We start from the raw sequence: 9,400 nt of genomic DNA on the forward strand, positions 1-9,400 counted from the left end.
ACCAATAATAAAATAGAACAATTATAACAATATACTATAATAAAAACTATGTGAATGGCTTTGAGGTCATTATGAAGTAAAATCAGGGGAACTTGAACACAAGCCCTGTATACCCAACAGTCAATCTGATAAAGGACATAACTACTAAGTGACCAACAGGTGGGGGTCATATGTAGCATTGAGATGCTGAACACAGGGGTGATTCACATCCCAGGCAGGATGGAGCAGGATGCTGTCACATTTTGTCATGCTACTCAGAATGGTACACAATTTAAAATTTATTAATTTCCATTTAATATTTTTGGACGACCACTGACCTCAGTTAACTGAAACCTCAGAAAGCAAAACCACAGATAGGTGGGACTCCTGTAATGGGTAATGGCACACACACAGAGACAAAGAAAAAGGATATTTTAGAAAATAATCTCGAAGCTGTAAAGGCTGCTAGGTTCCTCCTTGGCTACCAGTGAAAGATGACTCAGTGCTTGTCAAGTTCAACGTGCATGGACCCCCGATAGCACTCAGATTCTCACTCAGTCCGTCTAGGTCGAGGCCTGAGGCTCTGCATTTTTAATAGCATCAAGGTGGCTCCTGCTATGGGTGGGCACACACCCTTGTTGTGGCTAAAAGCTAGGTTGCCTGCACCTTTCCACCCCCAAATCTCAAGAACTTTTCCCAGTCAACACACTCCTCATACGCAGTTCATGGTCACGTGTCATCAGGGAAGAGCTGCTCCCTGATAGCCCCGTGGTTCAGGGAGCACTAGATGAAATTTTCAGCAGGAAAGTGAAATTTCTGAGAACAAATGTGTGGAGCAGCAAGCCACTGGCTTTGCCTTCCCTCTGCACTCTGCTTTGGTCATTGGCCTGGCTCTAAACAGAATGCAAAGTTGGAATTTGTTGTTAAACCCAAAAGCGAATTCTCCTGAATTTAGTGACAATAGAAGCAAAAGCAACATAGTTGGGAGTGCTGTGGAGAGCTGTAGAGGGCACCCACTGAGGTGGGCCAGTGTCCAGGGGCCCCAAGAGGGACCGGGACACAGTAAGGACAGGGCAGTGACTGTTAGTCCTCCTGAGAAATGAGAGCCTGGGTGGAGAGACCTGGCACGGACTTTCACTAGAGAAGGTATTGGCAGCAAACTAGGTTTTGTTCTGAAAGCACAGAAAAAGCAGCAGAGCAGCCACAAGCCAGAACACTCAGCAACCCCAGCACAGGGACTGATGGCCCGGTGTTTAATAGTTTGTTCACAGCCCACAACTGCTTCACTCTAGCCTACGCTGGCTGGAGAAACAGTGCTGTATGGCATGTGCAATGAGCCATTCATCCGTGATCAAGATGTGCGGGTGGGGTGGGTGCTCAAGGAACACACCCGAATGTGCAGACTTTTCAGGCAGGCTGGGAGTGGCCTGTAGGAGTGGGGGCCAGAGGTCAATTCATTTCTTCATTTATCCACTTTCTAGCATTGATGTATCCTCCATACATAGGAGCGTGAGACACTGCTCATTGCTGAGAGAGAAATGAAGGTATGGGCTCCTCAAAGGCAGCCACACAACTTTTCTTTCTGTTTCCCCCACAGGTGTAGTGTCACCCAGAGAATGCAGTGGGACCAAAAAACATTGACCACATGAAAAAATAGTAGTTAGCATGAAGTGTTTACCTGGTGCCAGACACTGCACTAAAATGTTCTGTATGCATTGTCCAAGGGCCAAAAAAACCCCCACAGTTTAATATAGAAGACCCACTTGTTTTTCCCCAGAGTACTAACCAATTGGCCAGGGCCTGCTATGAAATCTCCTGCAAAGATTTCTTCAGCACCTGAGAGCGTGGGGCACAGCACAGGCCTTCCATACAAGGGTGAACTACATTTCCAAGTAGATGCGGTGTTTCCAGCACATTCTCACAGAGGATTTACCTCTCAGTTCTGCTCAGATGATGTTGATTAGGTGTTTGTTTTGAGGTGTGAGCATCACATGTCCCCCGAAGCCAGGTAAATAAAGAGTTGTGGTCTTTCTGGCATTTGAAGGTATACTACTTTGTGGTATGACAGTTAATGCTGATATAAATTTCTAAGCCCAAGATGGAGCCGCTCCCGCCCACGGTGCCATGTCAGCAAACCGAAACTTAGATCATTTTTATATCCCTGTAAATTTCCCCTTTGACCAAAAACCATACTACTTCTCCCTTGTCCTTTGCTTGCCTCTTTCCACAAAAGCTTGTAGCCCTTTTCCCTTGCTTTGCAGTTCTCCAAACTCTTGAAAATGGAAACTGCCCGCTTCATGAGGTGTTAAACAAAGTTTGTGTGTATCACCTAAATTGTCTTTTTAAATCATTTGTAAACTAAGAAATGAAATTGACAAAACTATATATAACCAGCATCTCTCTTCTTTTAATTCTTTTTTCAATTACAGTTGACATTCAATATCATTTTGCATTAGTTTCAGGTGTGCAGCATAGTGGTTAGACATTTATATAATTTATGCAGTCCCCAATAAGCCTAGTACCCACCTGGCACTATACATAGTTGTTGTGGTATAGTTGACTATATTCCCTATGCTGTTCTTTTCATCCCCATGACTATTTTGTAACTACCAATTTGTATTTCTTAATCCCTCCTCCTTCACCCCAACCCTCCTTCCCTCTGCAAACCATCAGTTTGCTCTCTGTATCTATGAGTCTGCTTCTGTTTTGTCTTACCATTTGGGATAACATAGATGGATCTACAGGGTATTATGCTAAGTGAAATAGCCTGAGAAAGACAAGTACCATATGATTTCACTTACATGTGGAATCTAAAAATAATAAATGAATAAAAAAATAAATAACTTGCATCTCCTAAGGTCTATGCCTCTATATTCTAGCATATATGTTAAGAAGACTAAAACCAGAGACCAATTCTGAAAAGTGGAACCCAGAAATAATACTTAAAATTAGATTTCTCGGAAGCTCAGCTTTGGGGTGGAGCTCCTTACAATCTTCTTCCTCAGCTCAGTCCCATCGCAGTCTTTCACTGACGCGTCACAGAATGTCTTGTTCACGGCCTCAGAAGCTCCTAGCACTACCTGTGTCCCAGAGCTCAAAGAGAGAACCAAACAGCAATGCAGTTTACGTGTAAGAATAAAATTAGCCTCGATTATTTTCTTAATGGGGAGGAAATGAGGACGTCAAAGATCTGTCCCGCTGGATGGAGCAAACCAAAGTGTGGAGAGATAAACAGCCATTCAGCCACAACTTACTTTGCTTAAATCCAAAGTTGTTTTGTGATAGCCCGAGGAACCCCAGAAGAACTCTGCAGTTTTGCAGCAAATGCCATTTGCATTTGCTCACTGAGTCACGCTCAGAGTTTCCTGCAGGAGAGCTTCAAAAGACCCTGGCATGGTGCAGGAGCTAATGGCTGCACTCTCCAGGAGTCTGCTTAGAAAATGTTTGCACACAGTGACTTGCAAAAGCTCAAGGCCTACCTAAAAAGTCTTAAACGTGATAATTAGAGCAGTAGCCATTCTCATATGAAGAGGAATTGCATTTCAGTGACGGGTGTTACAAATTCTTCCATTTCAGTATGCAAAATACAACGCAGTCATGGGAAATCACCTAAGGGCATGACGCAAGGCTGAACTTGTAATTTAAGGGGGAAATAAGACAGTTTTCTAGAGTTACCATAACAGCTTTGGAACTCAGGTCTTTCAGGGTGACAGCTCATGTTTTGGTGAACATCACAATACCATAGAAAGAATATTTCCTATTGCAATCAGAGATCAGAGTTGAAACTTACTCTATGCTCTATCATTTTCCAGTATTGTATCCTTACAAAAGCCGTCTGGCCTCTATCAGGCTCTGTAACATCATATGTAAGACAGGGATAATAATATCTATAACGTCGATTTCACTGAGATGATTAAATGCAATACAAAATGAAAGTTTCTTTTTCTCCCCCCCTTCTTCCGCCTTCACCCCACTCCACCCTGGTTCAAGCCATTGTTTCTCAGTCTAGTTGTGTAGGACACAGCTCCCTGGCCCATGCTGGTGTTATGAGCCTTGCATTCCTCCCGGCTGAGGCTGCTCACGGTGGCCACCGGCCGCTCATGGTGGCACACAGTAGCCCATGGCAGCACTCAGCAGCCTGCAGCAGCTCACGCCAACCTCTGGCTGCTCACAGCAGCCCAGTTCCAGGGAGAGCTCTTGTTCACAATCTTAGCTGTAGAGGGCACAGCTCATTGGCCCATGTCAGAATTGAACCAGTGACCTCAGTGTTAGGAGCACAGCGCTCCAACCACCTGAGCCACTGGGCTGGCCCGAAAGTTTCTTAAACAGTGTGGTCTCAGAGGAAGTTCCCTTTGCTCTCCACCCCTGGACCTCTCCATAATCATTTTTAATTCTAGAAAACAGAAAAGTGGGACAGAAAAACTAAGCAACATGATCATATTGATCTATAGGTAATGGGGGCATGGGAAGGAACAAATCTACCTTCGCCTTAGAATATAACCTGAGTAAAGAGTAAAGATAGAGAATATATAAAACAGAATCATATTAACCAAGCTGCTAAAATCATTAACATTGCGAACGTTGAGTCAAGAAGAAAGACTCGATTCCTGTTCTGACTAGCCTGGAAACAAATTTTATGAACTTTCCAGTCCTGTCTCCATAACTGGAACTATATCTGGACCACCACATAACCCTCTAATTACCTCTGGAAGGACTCACATATACATCCATCTGACATTCATTATCCAGACCAACAGCACCCATCTTCCAGACCACCTGACATCGATCATTCTGCCTGACATTGGACTGATACCTATCCTGGACCAGTCCTATGGCTGAGATAATTCTCAAGAACATACTTTTTACTAAAAGAACTTTTAACTTTTCTTTCTTCTTAAGAACACTTCTGGGTTTTTGCCTCCCTGTGTTCCCAATCTGCAAACTCCAAGACCCTTGAAGAACTAAATTCCTATTATTTATTTCCAGCAAAGCCTCCAGACTCTCTTTGAATTCATTCAACAGTGGCATCCTTGATGAATTCATTGAATGGTTTGCCCGTTTGCTTTGTTTTGGTTTACTTTTTTTAGAGCTGGAAATTATCACAGAGGTGACCTAGCACAAATGTCTCATTTTATCGATGTGAAAACTTAAATTTTGTGAGATTAACCCTGAATTGTCATGCATCTTAAATAGTGGCAGAACATGGGGAGAAGTACAGTTCCTCTGATCACGTGTAAGGTTACTTATACTACAATTTCTTCTGTTCACTGACATGGCTTTGAGAATATGCGGCCTTATGACTCTTATAAAGCTCTGGGCAGACCTTTGTCCTTACTAAACCACTAACTTATAGTGTGACTTTGGCAGTTCTCTTAATGTCTTTGGGTCAGTTTTCTCTTCAATTTCCTCTTTAGTTCACCCAGTCCAAAATGAGCCTTGGATTAGACTAGATAAAGTTGCTCATAATGGTCATTGCTCATCCATCATAGCACAATCCCGTTGAGGTCAGACTTGACTTTAGACTCTTTTTCAACACAGTGCTCAAAAGACACTATCAATGAGCAATTATGGAAAATGAAACCTATCTGCCATCTATATATTAACCTGTGCTCTAATTCTCAGATAATATGATTTATTCTTATGGCTTATATTGGAAAATTAACTGCTGGTGTTTATTCCTTACTACATGTACCTAATCATAGTTTCCTTATAGGACTATCCCTATACAGACAATTGTGACTAATGTGGTAATGGAGTATTCTAGAAAGATGCCATGAAAAAGTTTTGAAAAAGAAGCTCTCTTAGTGGGCCCGGTGACAGAAACGATGGTAGAATTGGGAGGGGAAATCATATGTGACTACAACACTTAATCAATATGGAAAGCAGAGTCAAATTGTATTGAGCAGACTCCTGTAAAACTGCCCTGTCCCAAGAGGTCTGCAAACCCAGGTAAAGAACTTTCCCTTTCTAGCTGAGTTGGATTTTACCAGATAAAGGCTACAGAGGAGCTGCACCAAGATGAAAAATGTGACTTCTGATCCCCAGGGTCCAGCTTTTGGATCTCGAGTTATCAGAGGACACCACCTCTCACGTCTGCGGCAGTCATCTATTACACCCCATGGACAGGCCCTCCCTTTCCTTGAAAACTTGGCTCCTGTCTCTTCCACTCCCCTGGCGCTGCTCCTGCTGTGATTCTTGGTGATTTCAATAATCACTTAGATGATCCATCCTTGCAATAGCTCATCCTCTCCTTTCCCTGACTCCCTTCTCCAATGACCTTCATTGTTGCTCTTTGGCTAACTAGTTCGCTTTGCCAAACCACAGATATTTTCATGACTGCAACAGCAACCATCCTACAATCTGACTTTGAAGCATCCTGCTCTCCACTTCCCACCCTCTAGTTTTTTAGATCAATCTCTACACTAAAGGGAATACCAGCTAGATGGTGTGTTAGTTTTCACCAACGAGGACCTACAATCCAAAGATCCTGTCTTTCTTCTGTCTCATGTCCCTGTGTCGTGCGAGGCGGCTTGCAGGGTCTCTGGTCCCGCTCCCCACATAAGAACGCAGGACATGGTGAGGCCAAAAAAGAACACCCACTGAGCCATAGGTAGGGGAGTCATACCACCATAGTCTCGCTGGCAGCTGGGTTGGAGACACAGGAGGCAGGAGCCACAGGATCCGCAATCCACACTCCGCCACACTACGCGCTTGCCAGCACCGTCTTCTTGCTAGCTCCCATTTTCTGCTAGCGTAGCCACAGCAGTTATATTAGTGGCCAATGGCTCACTGGTTACAGCTGACGGCCAACTAGCCACAGCTGATGGCCATCCAATCACAGTTGATGGCCATTTACTACCTGAGCCAGCACCTTTCTATGTGAGCCCAAGAGCCTGGAAACTGCACTCCTGGCTCTGTCCCCACACCCTGCATGCTTACTTACACAGGTTTAATTCCATAAGCAATTATTATAATCACTCCCTTGAATTCACCCTCAATTTCCTTCAACTCTAGATTAAACCAAAACTGTGATTAAGCCCAATTGTCCCCTATTGCACCTGCACTCCTACAGTTGAACATCTCCATGCTGACTGATATGTCAAAGCCATGATCATTAACCTCAGGTGGCCCCTTAATAATAGCTGGCAAAGATATTGTATCCCCCACCCATTCTCTTCCCACTGTTCCAGGTTAACATTCATACTTTATTCTCTCCCCTCAAATCTCCTTCACCTGCTCTCCCACCCTCCCTCTCATCCAATAGTCTGATTCTTATTTCAGTTAAAGTACAGAATTTACTAGAGGAAGCCTTCCACATGCCCCCACCCTCACATCTGCCCACCTCTCTTCATAGGCAGCAGTTGCAGAGGTTTAGAGGTCTAGACTCAAGCATAACTGCCTATTCAAATCTTGCCTCCACTAGATGGGGAAGTCTCGGTCAAATGAGTCTGTACCTAACTCTCATTTGTAAAACAGGGATAACAATATCTACCTTTTTGGATAATTGTTGAGAATTAAAGGAGCTAATACATGTGAAGCATACAAACAGTGTCTGGCACACAGCCCACACCATTTGTATTTGCTGCAATCATACCTTCTATGCTATTTACATTGTCTTTCCGGATGTTCTTATGGATGAGAAATGGCTTCACTGCTAGCAAAGGGGGACCCCAGCATCTAAGCAGTGGATTCACCCCCTCTCACTGAAGCAAGGACATTTGCTCCAACAAGTCACCCCATATTGCTGCATTTTCCCAAAAAATATATATATAAAATGCTGCTATTTTTCCTCTCTTCAAATTTCTCTCGACCCCTACATATGCAGCTGCTGCACTATTCTCTCTTCCACTTACAGCCAGCAGACCTAAAAGAACTGTCTGTCTCTGGTCTCCTATTCCTCTCCCAAGCAATACTCACCCCAAGCAAACTTTAGCCCTTATATCATGCCACCAAAACTGCTTTGTCAAGGCACTGGCGTCCCTTGAAATACATTCTTCACTTGGCTTTCAGCACACCACAACCTCTTGCGTCCCCTCCTACCATTCTGGCTACTGTTTCTTGGACTGCTTTGCTAGCTCATCCTCTTTTCCCAGAACCTGAAATGTGGGGACCGTGGGGCTCAGTGTCTGGCGCTCTTCTATCTGCTCTCAGCCCCTCACTGATCTCTTCCAGTCTCCTGGCTTTAAGTACCATCTACGTTGAAGTTCAGTCTGGATTTTTTTCCCAATCTTCTTAAAATCCAAGTGCCCCATACCCCTCAGTTCCACTCAGACTTTCCCGACCCTGAATAGAGGTTCTCACTGTCCCCCCAAACCCACTTCTCACCAGTTCTCAGCACCTCAGCGCCCAGCAATCCTTGCCTTTCAGGTTCTCAGACTGAAAACGTCGATGCCAACACTGACTTCTGCCTCAGCTTGTTCATCAGAAAGCCCGGGCAGTTTTACATGCAAAACACTCAGAATCTGGCCAGTTCTCACCCCCTTCACTCCTTCCTCTTTAGTCCAAGAGCTCAGAACTTCTCATCTGGGGATTGCAATGTCCACCTCAGTGGGGGCCCTGGGGTGACCCCGGCTCCCTGTCAGTCTATTTTCAACAGAGTTCCAAAGGGGTCACGATCCCCTGGAATTTAGAGTGTGCCAAACCACCTCTGGTCGTTTTCTGTATCACTTAGATCCAAAGTCAAATGAAGTAGCACACGAGGCCCCAGGAAGCCCACTTCTTCACATCAGGCCTGGTTTTCCACCCCTCGCTCACGGCGCATCTGCCGTGCTGCTCTAGAACATCTCAGCCATGTGTCTGGCTCAGGGCTTTTGCACTTGCTGTCCTCTCTGCCTGGAATGCTTTTCCCACGGTGCTTGATGTCCACCTGGCCCTTTCCCTCACCCCCATCAGGTACTTAGTTGTTTATATATCATCCCCTCCCTGAAGACTGTCTTATGAAACACCTGTATGTACATATGTGATTAAATTTGGTTATTTTCTCTTGTTAATGTCTCATGTCGACTTGATTATTAGACCAACCAAAAGAAGTTAGAGGAAGAAGAGGGGGAATTTCCCTCCCCCGCACAGTATGAACCACATGTGGGCTGAGACTTTGATTTGTTACTGCTGTTTCCACAGCTAAGTGGTAAGCACTTTGGCCCAAAGAGAGGTCTGGCCTTACTGCCCAGTTCCTTGGAAGTAATCTCAACCCTTCTAATTCCTCAAATGATAGGCATGTCTTAGTCATTTCTGGTGGACTCTTAATACCACACCTGATAGTCTAAGCTAGTAAGGTGATTCAGGGTGGGCCCTCAGGCCACCTCCAGGGACGGGGGATGCTAGAGACAGAGTTTAACCATGTGGGCAATCAATCAATCGTGCCTACATAAGGAAACCCTATTAAAAACTAGACCCCCAAGCTCAGGAAATCTTCCCGGTT

General features: G+C 44.6%; 1 long non-coding RNA gene across 1 annotated transcript in view; it reads right to left on the reverse strand.

Annotated features, from left to right (window-relative positions):
- LOC141571925 (uncharacterized) overlaps positions 1-8,428 on the reverse strand; it is a 45,230-nt gene extending 36,802 nt beyond the window's left edge. Inside the window, exon 1 of the long non-coding RNA XR_012496969.2 lies at positions 8,305-8,428. This is a non-coding gene — a long non-coding RNA (uncharacterized LOC141571925). The remainder of the gene's footprint in view (positions 1-8,304) is intronic.
- Positions 8,429-9,400: the final 972 nt, after the last annotated feature.

This window comes from Rhinolophus sinicus, chromosome 2, assembly GCF_057876585.1.
Source record: "Rhinolophus sinicus isolate RSI-liver-muscle chromosome 2, RSI-T2T, whole genome shotgun sequence".
Taxonomy (NCBI): Eukaryota; Metazoa; Chordata; class Mammalia; order Chiroptera; family Rhinolophidae; genus Rhinolophus; species Rhinolophus sinicus.